Genomic DNA, 11,360 nt, shown 5'->3' on the forward strand with positions numbered 1-11,360 from the left:
AATGGCCTCTTTTATTATAATCCTGGGGTAAATACTCGGGTTCTTCATGTGTTGTAATTCACTGCCTTCAGCACCAAAAGTACTGGTAAAAGTTGCTTTCATTATCCAAACAGTTCTATTTGTTTTCTTACCTGCACAAGAAATACATTTATGCTTTGGCATGCTATGCATTTTAATGGGAGAACCACCTAGAGCCTTTGAACTTTGAATAAGAGTGGCCCTATTTTTCTCTTTTGACAATTATTGAATTGGCTTTGAAAGGTAGTACTATACTTGGCATCAAGATGAAAACAAACTGTTTTTACTTCATGTAAATCTTTCAAATCTGCTCACCACAACAAGCTCCTATCTTCTTCCTCTAAGTCAGATAAAATTCAATGTCAGCCTTTCAAGTAAAATGAGTTTTTTGACAGTCTCTTCCAAATAAATGCCAAAATTACACATCCATTTCTTTCTAGCACTAAGGGGAGACTGATCACAATTTCTTTGAGCAACTGAAAGAACTGGAGACTTTCAATCCCTCTATACATATTCAAGCCAGAGATATTGCCAGAGAAAAAGCTTTATTATCAATTGAAAAGAGGTGGCAAGATTTCAGTTAAGCAGGGACCTGTCAATGAATTTGTGGAAGCTACTAGCAATGGTATATATATACTTTTTTTCCTTTAAGTGTTTTACTGTTGTCAGTTTGGTTTCAGTTTACATTTTTTCAGCTTTAGACTGTCAATTAGAAGAGCTGCAAAGAAGTACAATATTCCTAAAACAGGCACAAACTCTCAGGGTATCATGGAATCAGCTCAAAACCTGGAACAAAACTCTTCTATCTGATGCAGAAGTTACTAGCTATGTTACTAGCTCAGTTAAGTTGGCACATCCAGTTACACAAGCATTTTTAGAATGATCAAATAATGGTTTCATTCTACTTTTGACTGTTTTAAGGAAATTGATGTCATCAATACTCTGGAGGATCCCATTTGAAATTTCAACACTGATGAAACTGGATTTTGTCTCTTACCATCAATAGGAAAAGTACCAGCACTCTGGGAAGAAAACAATGTCTTTAAGGATTGCTCTCTTCATTACAAGACCAACATAACAGTTCTGGGTTGCATTTGTGCAGATGGTTCTAATCCACTACCCACGATCATCTATCCCAGCAAGAAGGTCAATTCTATGGCGACCATGAAATTTCCCTCTGGCTACAGCTGTAAGAAAATGTGAGAAAAGATATATTAAATATGAAATTCTTAACAAATATCTCAGCAATGCTTTCAATGACTCTCCAAACTAGCGAAGGAAATTGAAAAAAAAAGTGTTAATAGTAGTAATAATAACAGTAAAAGAAAGTGGGAAAATCATAAACCTGAACCAAACTTTGGAATAAAAAGTTCAAAAAGTGAAAAGTTTTAAAACCCAAGCTAAAATTCAGATTAAAATTGTTGAAAAGTGTACATATGATAAACATGCAAAATTTTTGTTCACCTGCTGCTGCAAGACATGAGATGCCTGCCTTAACCCACTGGAGTGAATTATAGTGTATTTGTCATTTGGGAAGGTATAGGAACAACATTCAAGGAAAACAGAGATAGCTGTCAGAAAAGTAGAAGTATCCAAGGAGGGGGGGGGGTTAGATGTCAAAGATAATAGGGTGTTATAGAAAAGTATGGTAATGGAAAGGGAAAAGAGGGAAATAAATGAAGTAGAGCAGCGATTCCGGAGAGGGTATGGAAGTAGAGCGATTGAGTGAATTGCATTGTATCTGTGACTGGGGAAGAAACAAGGACATTGTTCAAGGAAAATAAAGGTGGTTGTTGGAAAAGTAGGAGATGAATCCAGGGGATGTGAAAGGGGGACTGGGGAAGGTGGTGAAGTATATGGAAGAATGTCTGGAGGGGAAAAGCCTGGATGACACCGTTGTGATAGAGGGGATTCATGTGAGTATTCAAGAGGGAGAGGGAGAGGGTTGGGTATATTGGGTGGGTGTAGGAGGAAGAGTTGTGGAGGGAACTTGGGGAGGAGGAGGATGGATACCTGCAAATACTTTAAATGTAGAAGTAGGAACAGAGGGATTGGGAGGTGGGTGAGCGAGTGGAGTGTTAAGTTAGGTGAAGAGGACAAAGGTTTTCTTATGAGGAGGAGAAGAGGAGGAAGGTGTAGGAGAGGGTGGAGTGGAACATTTAGGTTGCCTGGTGCAACAAATAAAATGAGAAGGGGTAGGTATCAGGCAAGTGGTAGTGAATGCACTACCTGGATTTAGACTGAGAAACGAATTTGACTGGAGTGAGGCCTTGTTTGAATCTGAGAACTGCTACCTCACATTGGAGTATATAGGCAGGGCAGCTCCTATAAAATACATTATGGGAGTCTCCACAATCGGCACATGTATGTGACTAAGTAGGGCAATTTGAACGGTCATAACGAGGTTGGGCACATAGAAGGCAGCAGGCTGTGGATCAACAGTGTTTGGTCTACATTTCTGACACTGACGAGGAAGGAGTTGACATGGTCAGACATAGTAGGACAATCCACCAATATACAAACTTCATCAGGGAGGTCATGTCTATGGAAGCTAATCTTGCCAATATTGACATGGGACTTAAGCTGGCCTCTGGGAGGAATAGTGTAATACGGTACTGCCACTGCATCATAATCAGCACGGCAGGTAAGTACGTCATTTTCACAGTCTGACCAGTCCTTGTTGTAGATAGGACAAGCATTTGGGGGGATAGAAACAGTTCCAGTACAAGCATTAAGAGAGGGGTGAGGTTCGGAAGGAATGGTCAGTTAGTAAGAGAGGCCAGTGAGGTCAGTTAGGGAAAATATTGCACAAGCTTGGGATTCAGATGTAATTGTGACAAAACCTGAACGATCAGAGCAACTGCAAAAGGTAACCTTGCCTACTTGTTTTTTGAGACACTGTTGAAAGAGAAAGGTATTCTCAGAATATATAGGCAGGGGGTTTCACAAAGTACCAATCCCACTTGGCTGGGCCAAATAGAGTACTCAAAAGGTTTGCAGAGGTAGAGGCAGTAGAAGGACAAGAGCAAGAGGAAGATGGGATGGTGTGGAGGGGAATAGTTCTGTGGGAGGAAGGACAACATGGATGAAGAGTAGTAATAATGGAAGAGGGGATACACAATGAAGAGGATCGTACAGTAGGCGATGGAGAGGATAATGTTGGGAGAGAGGAAGGAGTGCTTTCTGGAGGTTGAATAATAACCTGGGTGGGTGTTATGGAATGAATAGAATTGTCAGTAAGTGTCACGGAGGGGCTATTAATTTCAGTGGTTAGAGCTGTGGTCAAAGGAGGGGCAGGGGTCAGAAAACCATCAAAATCAATCAAAATCAAGATGATGAAGGGGCAAGCTTTAATGCCCCTATTAAGGGTAAAGAATCTTCATTACTGGCCATGGTGAACCTGAATAAAATGGGGAAAAGAAAGAGTCTACCCCTCAGGGTTCCCATAAGGGGTAAGGGCTAGGCAATCTACCAAGGGATTACTGTGCCCATGGTTCCCTCAGGCCGTTCATGACAGACACAAAGCCAGCCTTTCATCCTTTCAGCATGGCTCTCACATCTTATGAATGGGATAGAAGAAGGGGATGAAGAAGATACAGAAAAGGAAAAAAGAGAAGAAAAGACTAAGCAAAATTAGTTGAGGTGAGGTCTGAGGCCCAAAGAAGGGGTTGGACCTCAGTCTCCGTCTCCTATGCCCTTCCACAACAACAAGCAAGGTACTGGGAGGGTCACATGGCCCAAAAGACAGGCATTAGACTTATATGAGCAGCTGCTCTGACAGGTGTGCTGCATGTAGGCCAGATGCACACAAAAACTCATGTTCAGTGACATGACTCTATGCCTTCCCTTTACAATATCTTTTCTCTTTTTATGTATATATTTTTAGCTTTTTTGTTTTTTTCCAACATCCATATTTGTTCTATCTACTTTATCCAGATGATAATAGACTGTTTTCTTGGCCAGACTCCATATAATCTCTCTAAGTAGTCAGTGAATAACTCTGTGCAAGTATAACAACAATAACTAACATTTTGTTATCTGTATTTTTATTTTTTGTAATGTTAAATTTTCTGTAAAGCAACCTGCACTGCCAGTCATGGACGCCAGGAGTATGATGCTGAGCATCGAAATGGCATCCTCCCTAGAGCTGGCACTCTTCTGGTCATGCCTCACAGACAGTATATTCCACACTTGTTTATCAATGGAAATAATGCAAAAGCCCCTTTCTAAATGCCAAATGAGGCTAATCACCTTTAAGAGGTTTGTGCACTTGTGGCGAGTCTTTCCCATCACCCATCAGCTGAAATGCTCACGATGAACATGCCACCATGTTCATGTCACCTGGCCCTTAAACCAAATTTTTTCAAGATGTGATGGTCATGTCATCCAAATCATAGGGCTAAAATTCCAAAGTAGTGTCATACAAATTAAGCAAACCTTTCTACCTCTCCAGCCTGGGAAAAAGAACAGTTTTCCCATAAGAAATTTCCCTACCAGAGGCAAGCCCCCAGACTCCCTTGCTCCAAGGTTTGTTAATTTATTGAGCAAGTCCCTTCCCTTTTTGTATTTCTGGGATCAACTCAATACTTAATTAATATTGCAGGTTTTCTTGTCTACAAACACCCTACGGGGATAAAGGAAACTGTAAAACAATGGGGTAAAATATGAAGGGAAACATATACTAGGCTAAGCAGGCAAGGGGATAAAGGAAACTGCAAAACTGTGGGGTAATGTACTAAACATTTTCATATTTCCCTCAGAAAGCCCATTATACTTCAAATACCAGTTGTTTGTGTCAAATTATATATTTGAATACAAATTGGTAACAGTGGAACACATTTTTACTTTTGTTTAATGTTTTTGTAGCTAAAAAGTGGGTAACGTTTTCAACTGATAATGAGAATGCAACTTGAAAAAAAGTTCCAATGGAACCTAAATTCTCTAAAAATGAAGACTATTTAATTCACACTGTTTTATTCAACATCTAATAATTAGTAATCTTGGTATGGAAAGCTACAAGAGACTGCTTGCCTAAATTACAAAATTCTTACTTGTGATAACCCAACCTTCTTTTTTTGGGCAGGGTCAAAAATGCAGAAAAACTGAACATATTCTGAGCTCCTGAATTATTCTCAGATGTTACAGTTTGTGGATAACTTACAGATGAGAACAGTGGGACAGGTTAATTATTTGGAAAGAAGCCACCACAATGGTTATAAGCAGTTCTTCAAAAAAGGAAATCTTGCTGAAAAATTACAAAATATCTCAGTTAAAGGAGCTATGTAAAGCCTTAAACAGTTTTCTAACTCAACCAGGGTGATAAAAAAATCTTTATGCACCTATAATCTCCTAAATTAATTAGTTTAAAAAATGGTCCCTCTGTTACTGGTAACAAAGGGACACTTTTCAGCCCCCTTAAAAACATGTTTCTACTAACATTTTTAAAAACTTGTTACACTACATCAAGACACCCCCCCAAAATGCTTGCTTTTGGAAGGTTTCCCTGTAAGTAGAATATTCATAAAAAAATAAGAAACAAGGTTTTTTTTGGTAACGGAGAGACAGCCAAAATGAGAATTTGTAAATCTGTGAATACATTAACAAAACTATGTGGTGACTTTTTTTTTTTTTTAAGAAATTCATTTTACTGGGTTGCCTATACATATAATCATTGGAAAAAAATGCTATTTCTTCATACTTTATCTAAAATAGTTTCTTAGGTTAGTGAGACCTTTGTTATAGGAAAAGGGGAAAGTCCATCGTGTTCAAGTTCATCAACTGCAACTGATTCAAACATCAGTAACTTATTTTTGATTGATATAGGCCTAATTCAATATTTTCTGCTCTGTGCACCATGGAATGTCAGCTTTCAGATCCTGATATTGGACAGCAATTTATGTTTGAAACCGTGCTACTGATGTTAACCTCTGCTTGGCCTGGCCCATTAGCATAGCATGACTCACGAGTCTAATGGTAAGCACATTATTCCAGCACTCTGCCATCTAAAGGTCTTTTAACCACAAGCTGCCAGGGATGGCATGTGTGTGTACATGCTATACCCACAAAGTGTTTAATTTAGTAATTGTTTTTACATATAGGTAGCTCCACATGTACTTCATCCCAATGAGCCAATTATGAGAACTACCTGCCTCACACGTTTACCCTTTTCCTTGATTTTTTATTATATTTTCTGGTGTTTAAATATTGCTGTTAGTTATGTCAATAACACTGTAGTAATTATGATATCAACGATGAAATTAACAGTATCAATATTGACAACATTAGTAAAAAGAAGTGCTTTTCCTGGAAACTCAAGGAAAGGTGAAATCAGTTGTGGGTAAGCATTGGCAGAGCCATCTATGTGTAGAGACATTTCACAAAACAATACTACAGTAAACACACATTTTACCGGGGACATTGGGCTAGAATCATTACTGGAGACCCACCAACAGACATAGACTTTTGTTGGAAGGGAAACCCAAACCCCGACTATTCTGTGCAGTCAACAGATGACTATGAACACGATAGATGACTAGTATATGACATCACATGCCATCTACTGTCAGAGACTGGTAATCCTGAAAAATGTTCTGTATGTATTCCACTCCTACTTCCATTACAACCTTCCTATGTAGGCCTATATGATGGGAATATCCTCATGAACTGTGTGTTCTTGTTGTGTGCTAGCACTGGGTGTATGTTTTAGCACACCTTGTGATCACAGATACATAAGGAGCCCTAAGCTCTGTCCTGCTGTGTAAATATGGAGGATACTTGTATGGCAATTGCACCCATTAGGAGGGCTTGCAGTGCTGGGAAAAAAATTATTTACTTACCTAGATAGAATTGATTTTCCATTTTATTTTTTTGTTTTGTTTTTAAATTTAACAGAGCAATCCAATCCTGCAATTATCATTCTTGTTTCAATTATTCACATTGTCATATGCATGAATTTGTTGTTTCCCATTGCAAAAGATATAAGTGAAAACATTGATGACTGTACAGGAAGTGACCTTACCCCTCTGAGACTGTTCCTATCCCTCCAGCCACAACTGGTAATTTAATCCAATGTTGTATGAACCAAAAACCAGTATTATTCTGAAATACGTCCACCACCCAGATCGTGATGATTTTGGTATTGTTGGGTTCCTCTCACTGTCTAGTTTCCAAATTCTTGGCCCCGATATCTAGGGAGGGCAGGCATGAGAGGTACCAGGGAAATTATGGGCTATAATGTAAATGATATACTCAGTCATTATATTGTCTAATGCAAAGGGCTTTACCCCCTAGCCCCCACCAAGGAAAACAAAGAATCCTCCACATATTCACAGCAGGAGAAAGCGTCGGATGGACGGTAACGCCGCTCCCGCATATCGGTCATCTGCTCACACCTGCCGTGAATAAATGAGGGATTCCTTGTTTTCCTGTGCAGGGGGTGGGGGGCAGCAGCCGCCCATGGGGGATCGCATTAACCAATATAGTGACTGATTCTGCTTATATCATTTGCATTTTACCCCAAAATTTCTCTGGTACCTCTCATGCCCTACTATCAGTGCCAAGAATGTGGGGTTGTGGGTGCTTCCATGCTATAAAACCTTCATATTTGCAATGCAGATGGTGACAGGAGTCCAACGATACCGAACTCATCACAATCTGTTCGGCAGACATATACTAGAAAATTACCCAAAACTCTTCCTAACCCCAGACTTTCTAGAGTTTGGTCTGCATGGGGAACGAGTTCCCTGCGCAAAGAATTATTTGGTCAAATTCTGTCGGTGCAAATGTAGTTCCCCATGCAGGCTTAGCTTTTTTATAAATCATCTTCCGCACTTAAAATTCATTTGACCTTTCCGCACACTTGTTTCATCATCTGTTCACAAATGCAGGCAAAATAATGCTTTCCTCGCATGAAAAAATGTAATATTCTCCGAACAAGAAAAATGCTTATTCATTTATTATGACAATCACGAATTCCCAGACAATATTTATATCATCAGATTAATTCTCATGTGATGAGAATGAATCTGAGGATCGTTTCCATGGTAATCACAGCCGACGATCTTAATGTGTTAAGTCCCGTTAGCAGGGGAGGGCATGAAGTATATCAGGGAAATTATAGGGTTAAACACGCTTAAATAAGAAGAGCAAACAGAACTGCATAAAACTAGCACAAAAAATGGTAAAAATTGGCTAATGAAACTTTACGGACATGCCCACCACCTTGAAAAGTCTACGCGCCGACGCGCCAAAGTTAAAAAAATTCTGAGAATCCAACCCTTCTTTCAGCAAAATGTATGGGATTTCACACCTTCTAAACCCTAAAAAACATCCTGACCTATAACCTAACTTAGGTTAGGTTGTAGGTGCCGTGACTAGGCATGCCCTTTAGGCACTGCCCGAGGGGAGGGTATACCCTCCAACACCCCCTGGGATACATTCTCTTCACCTCCGTATGTACAGCAAGATAGCGCTACAGCCATATTGTAAACAATAAACCAAATACCTTTATAATCAAAAGACCAAACTGTCAATTTTCCTTCACTTCTTTCATTCGGTCAATAAGTTTATTGTGGATCACTTCGTTTATTCACTATTTTGGGGATTTGGGGTTCTTGATGGCCTCAGAAATCAAACTGCAATAGTTAATGAGGTCTTTTTCTTTTTTGTTGCCACTGTATAGTCTTAAGAACAACATAGAATCGACACGAACAAAACATTTCTCAACGGCTTTCTGTCACCTAATGCCCAGGAATCATCCTGTCAAACCTGGTGGCCAGAAATGCAGATATGAGCATGCACAGGTTCTTCAGACTGATTCCCGTTAATCAATGTCTAATAAATATTGAAACACTTAAATGAGGCATAACAACATTAACAAAGGCTTTTGAAAGTATAAATGTGGAATAGCAGACACAGATAATTAGCCAAATATTGTTTTGACAAACATGTATTAATACATGACCTACTTGATAGACCACAGGAATGCATTCAGTGGTCATAATTTTGTTTACATTCGCAATGTCAACATCGCAAAGAACTTGTCTTATATTACATCAAAGTAACCATTCCATACTATTTTTTTTTTTTTTTACTCAAGTCCTGATTGTTATCCACTGTAAATTTTCCAAATACTCTACAGTATGACCCAACCTTGGGGCTTCGCCCACAGATCCCCACCCAATTACCATATTTCCCTATCAGGGGCTCCACCCCTGGACCCTCACCCAATCCCCCCGGACTTACTTTCCGTGCTGCATTGGTTACACCTATTTTTGTCATTTCTGATTTTATTCTTTCCTGGTGCAGATTATTGATGTATATCAAATTGCCAGTTTATCCATTACAAGGAAATTTTATTTTGCAGAATATGGCTGTGGGAAGCAACATTTCCCTATTATTTTTCATTTAACTGCACGTTTTAATGTGGATATCTTTTAAGGGAAAGCCTTCTAAATGGTCTCATACTCAAAGGTGTTTGCGAACTCATCCCAATTTACTTGGAATTCAGGTGATCTCATTTAAAAACATTAAACTTTTTTGCAATCAAATTGTTTGCAGAAGTAAAAGGTCGTAAATGACGTAAACTACAATGCAGATACACAAATATTTACCCACAGAAGATTTGCTCCCGATGTAAACAACTCCGGTTTTGCCGGTCTTTCGCCGAAATAGTGAAGAAAAATAAAATTCTCTGTTTGGCAAGATGTGACATAAAACCCTTTGTGAACAGAGTATGCGATATAATATTATCACTATATAATAAGTACTGACTTGTCTTATTTTTCATAAACCAACACCAGAATAAAACCGGCATTTTTAGAAAAAAAGAAAACTGGACATTTGTAATTTGTATCTCCTGATGGATAATCGTGTCGTTTACTAGAGAATTTTATCAGACTAAATATTTGTGTATTTTCTTTATTTCATTACTGGTATCCTTTTCCATTTACAAGAAAATACTAAAGCTAAACTACTTGGTTACCAAGGAATCATCATCGTTTGCATGAGTATTAACTTTTAACTGCATTTTACTAATTACAGTGTTTCTTAAAATAATTTTCTAATTGTCACCCTTATTGTCTGAGATACGTTGTCACTTACCCATTAATCCCATCAATCTCGATCATAATTAAATGCCTATCAGACTAACTCTCTCTCTCTCTCTCTCTCTCTCTCTCTCTCTCTCTCTCTCTCTCTCTCTCTCTCTCTCTCTCTCTCTCTCTCTCTCTCTCTCTCTCTGTCAGTTCCGTACCAACCATCACAGAGAGGGAATGTGATTTTTTCCCTCGGAGCAGCAGCAGGCCCCAGAGGTCCAGGGTCATGGCCCACCAGCGTGTGGACAACCAACCGGCAATGACTTTCATAAATGGAAAGGGAGGAGGGGAAAAGTCCCTCTTACCCAGCAAGTGAGGCGGACTGTGGGCCCTGCTGGGGGGGGGCGACTGCTGGAGCGCAGGCTGGGAACGGGAACTACTCGTCTCGCCTGCGCTCTGGTGGCCGCCAGCCCAGAGTGAAGCTTGTGGGAGAAAGCCCTTGGGAACCTCACAGGTGGATGATGGGGCCCGCAGCCCGCCACCCCCTTTTATGTGGGGCAGCGTCGGCAGGCGTGGCAGAGGTGGCATCCACCCGGAGTAACTGCCCAAGGTTGAATCTCAGGCGGGAAGTCAGGGTGGGGGCTTGGAACGTCCGTTCTTTACGCCAGGATGATCGGTTGCCTCTGCTGCTGAGAGAATTGGGGAGGTTGAGAGTTGAGGTGGCTGCTCTCTCAGAGGTGAGGAGACCTGGCAGTGGCATGACCAGTGTAGGTGGCTACACCTATTACTGGTCGGGCCGCAGCGACGGTCATCACCTCCAGGGAGTAGCCATTGCCATCTCCAACAGACTCCAGCCCTCGGTAGTAGAGGTTACTCCTGTTGATGAGTGTATAATGGTATTGAGAATGAAGCTCTCTTTTGACTTCATGTCTCTTATTGCTACTGATGTTTGTAAACTTGACGTGAAAGAGATGTTCTATGCCAAACTTGCATCTGTGGCAGACAGATGTCCCTGGCGAGATATTCGCATCGTTCTAGGTGACTTCAGTGCGGTATCTGGTTGTGATCGAGCTGGCTATGAGATGTCTGCTCAGGGGCTGATGCCGGTAGTGAGAAAAGCCTCCTTTTCTGGGTCTTTGCTAGGTCCCAGAAATTGAGGATTTCTGGCTCCTGGTAGCAGCGCCCGGACTCACATTGTTGGACATGGTACAGCAATGCGAGTAATGCAGCCAAGGAGATCGACCACATACTCGTTGGAGAATCCTCCAGAATTGCAGGGTGTACAGGAGTGCTGAGTTCTGTGGTACT

General features: G+C 40.4%; 1 long non-coding RNA gene across 1 annotated transcript in view; it reads right to left on the bottom strand.

The window, feature by feature from the left end:
* The window catches only part of LOC113817719 (uncharacterized), an 11,471-nt gene extending 1,611 nt beyond the window's left edge, over nucleotides 1-9,860 (bottom strand). Inside the window, exons 1-2 of the long non-coding RNA XR_011398889.1 lie at nucleotides 9,630-9,860; nucleotides 1,016-1,205 (exon numbers count right to left, since the gene is read on the bottom strand). This is a non-coding gene — a long non-coding RNA (uncharacterized lncRNA). The remainder of the gene's footprint in view (nucleotides 1-1,015; nucleotides 1,206-9,629) is intronic.
* Between the last annotated feature and the right edge of the window lie 1,500 nt (nucleotides 9,861-11,360).

This window comes from Penaeus vannamei, chromosome 12 (assembly GCF_042767895.1).
Source record: "Penaeus vannamei isolate JL-2024 chromosome 12, ASM4276789v1, whole genome shotgun sequence".
Classification (NCBI taxonomy): Eukaryota; Metazoa; Arthropoda; class Malacostraca; order Decapoda; family Penaeidae; genus Penaeus; species Penaeus vannamei.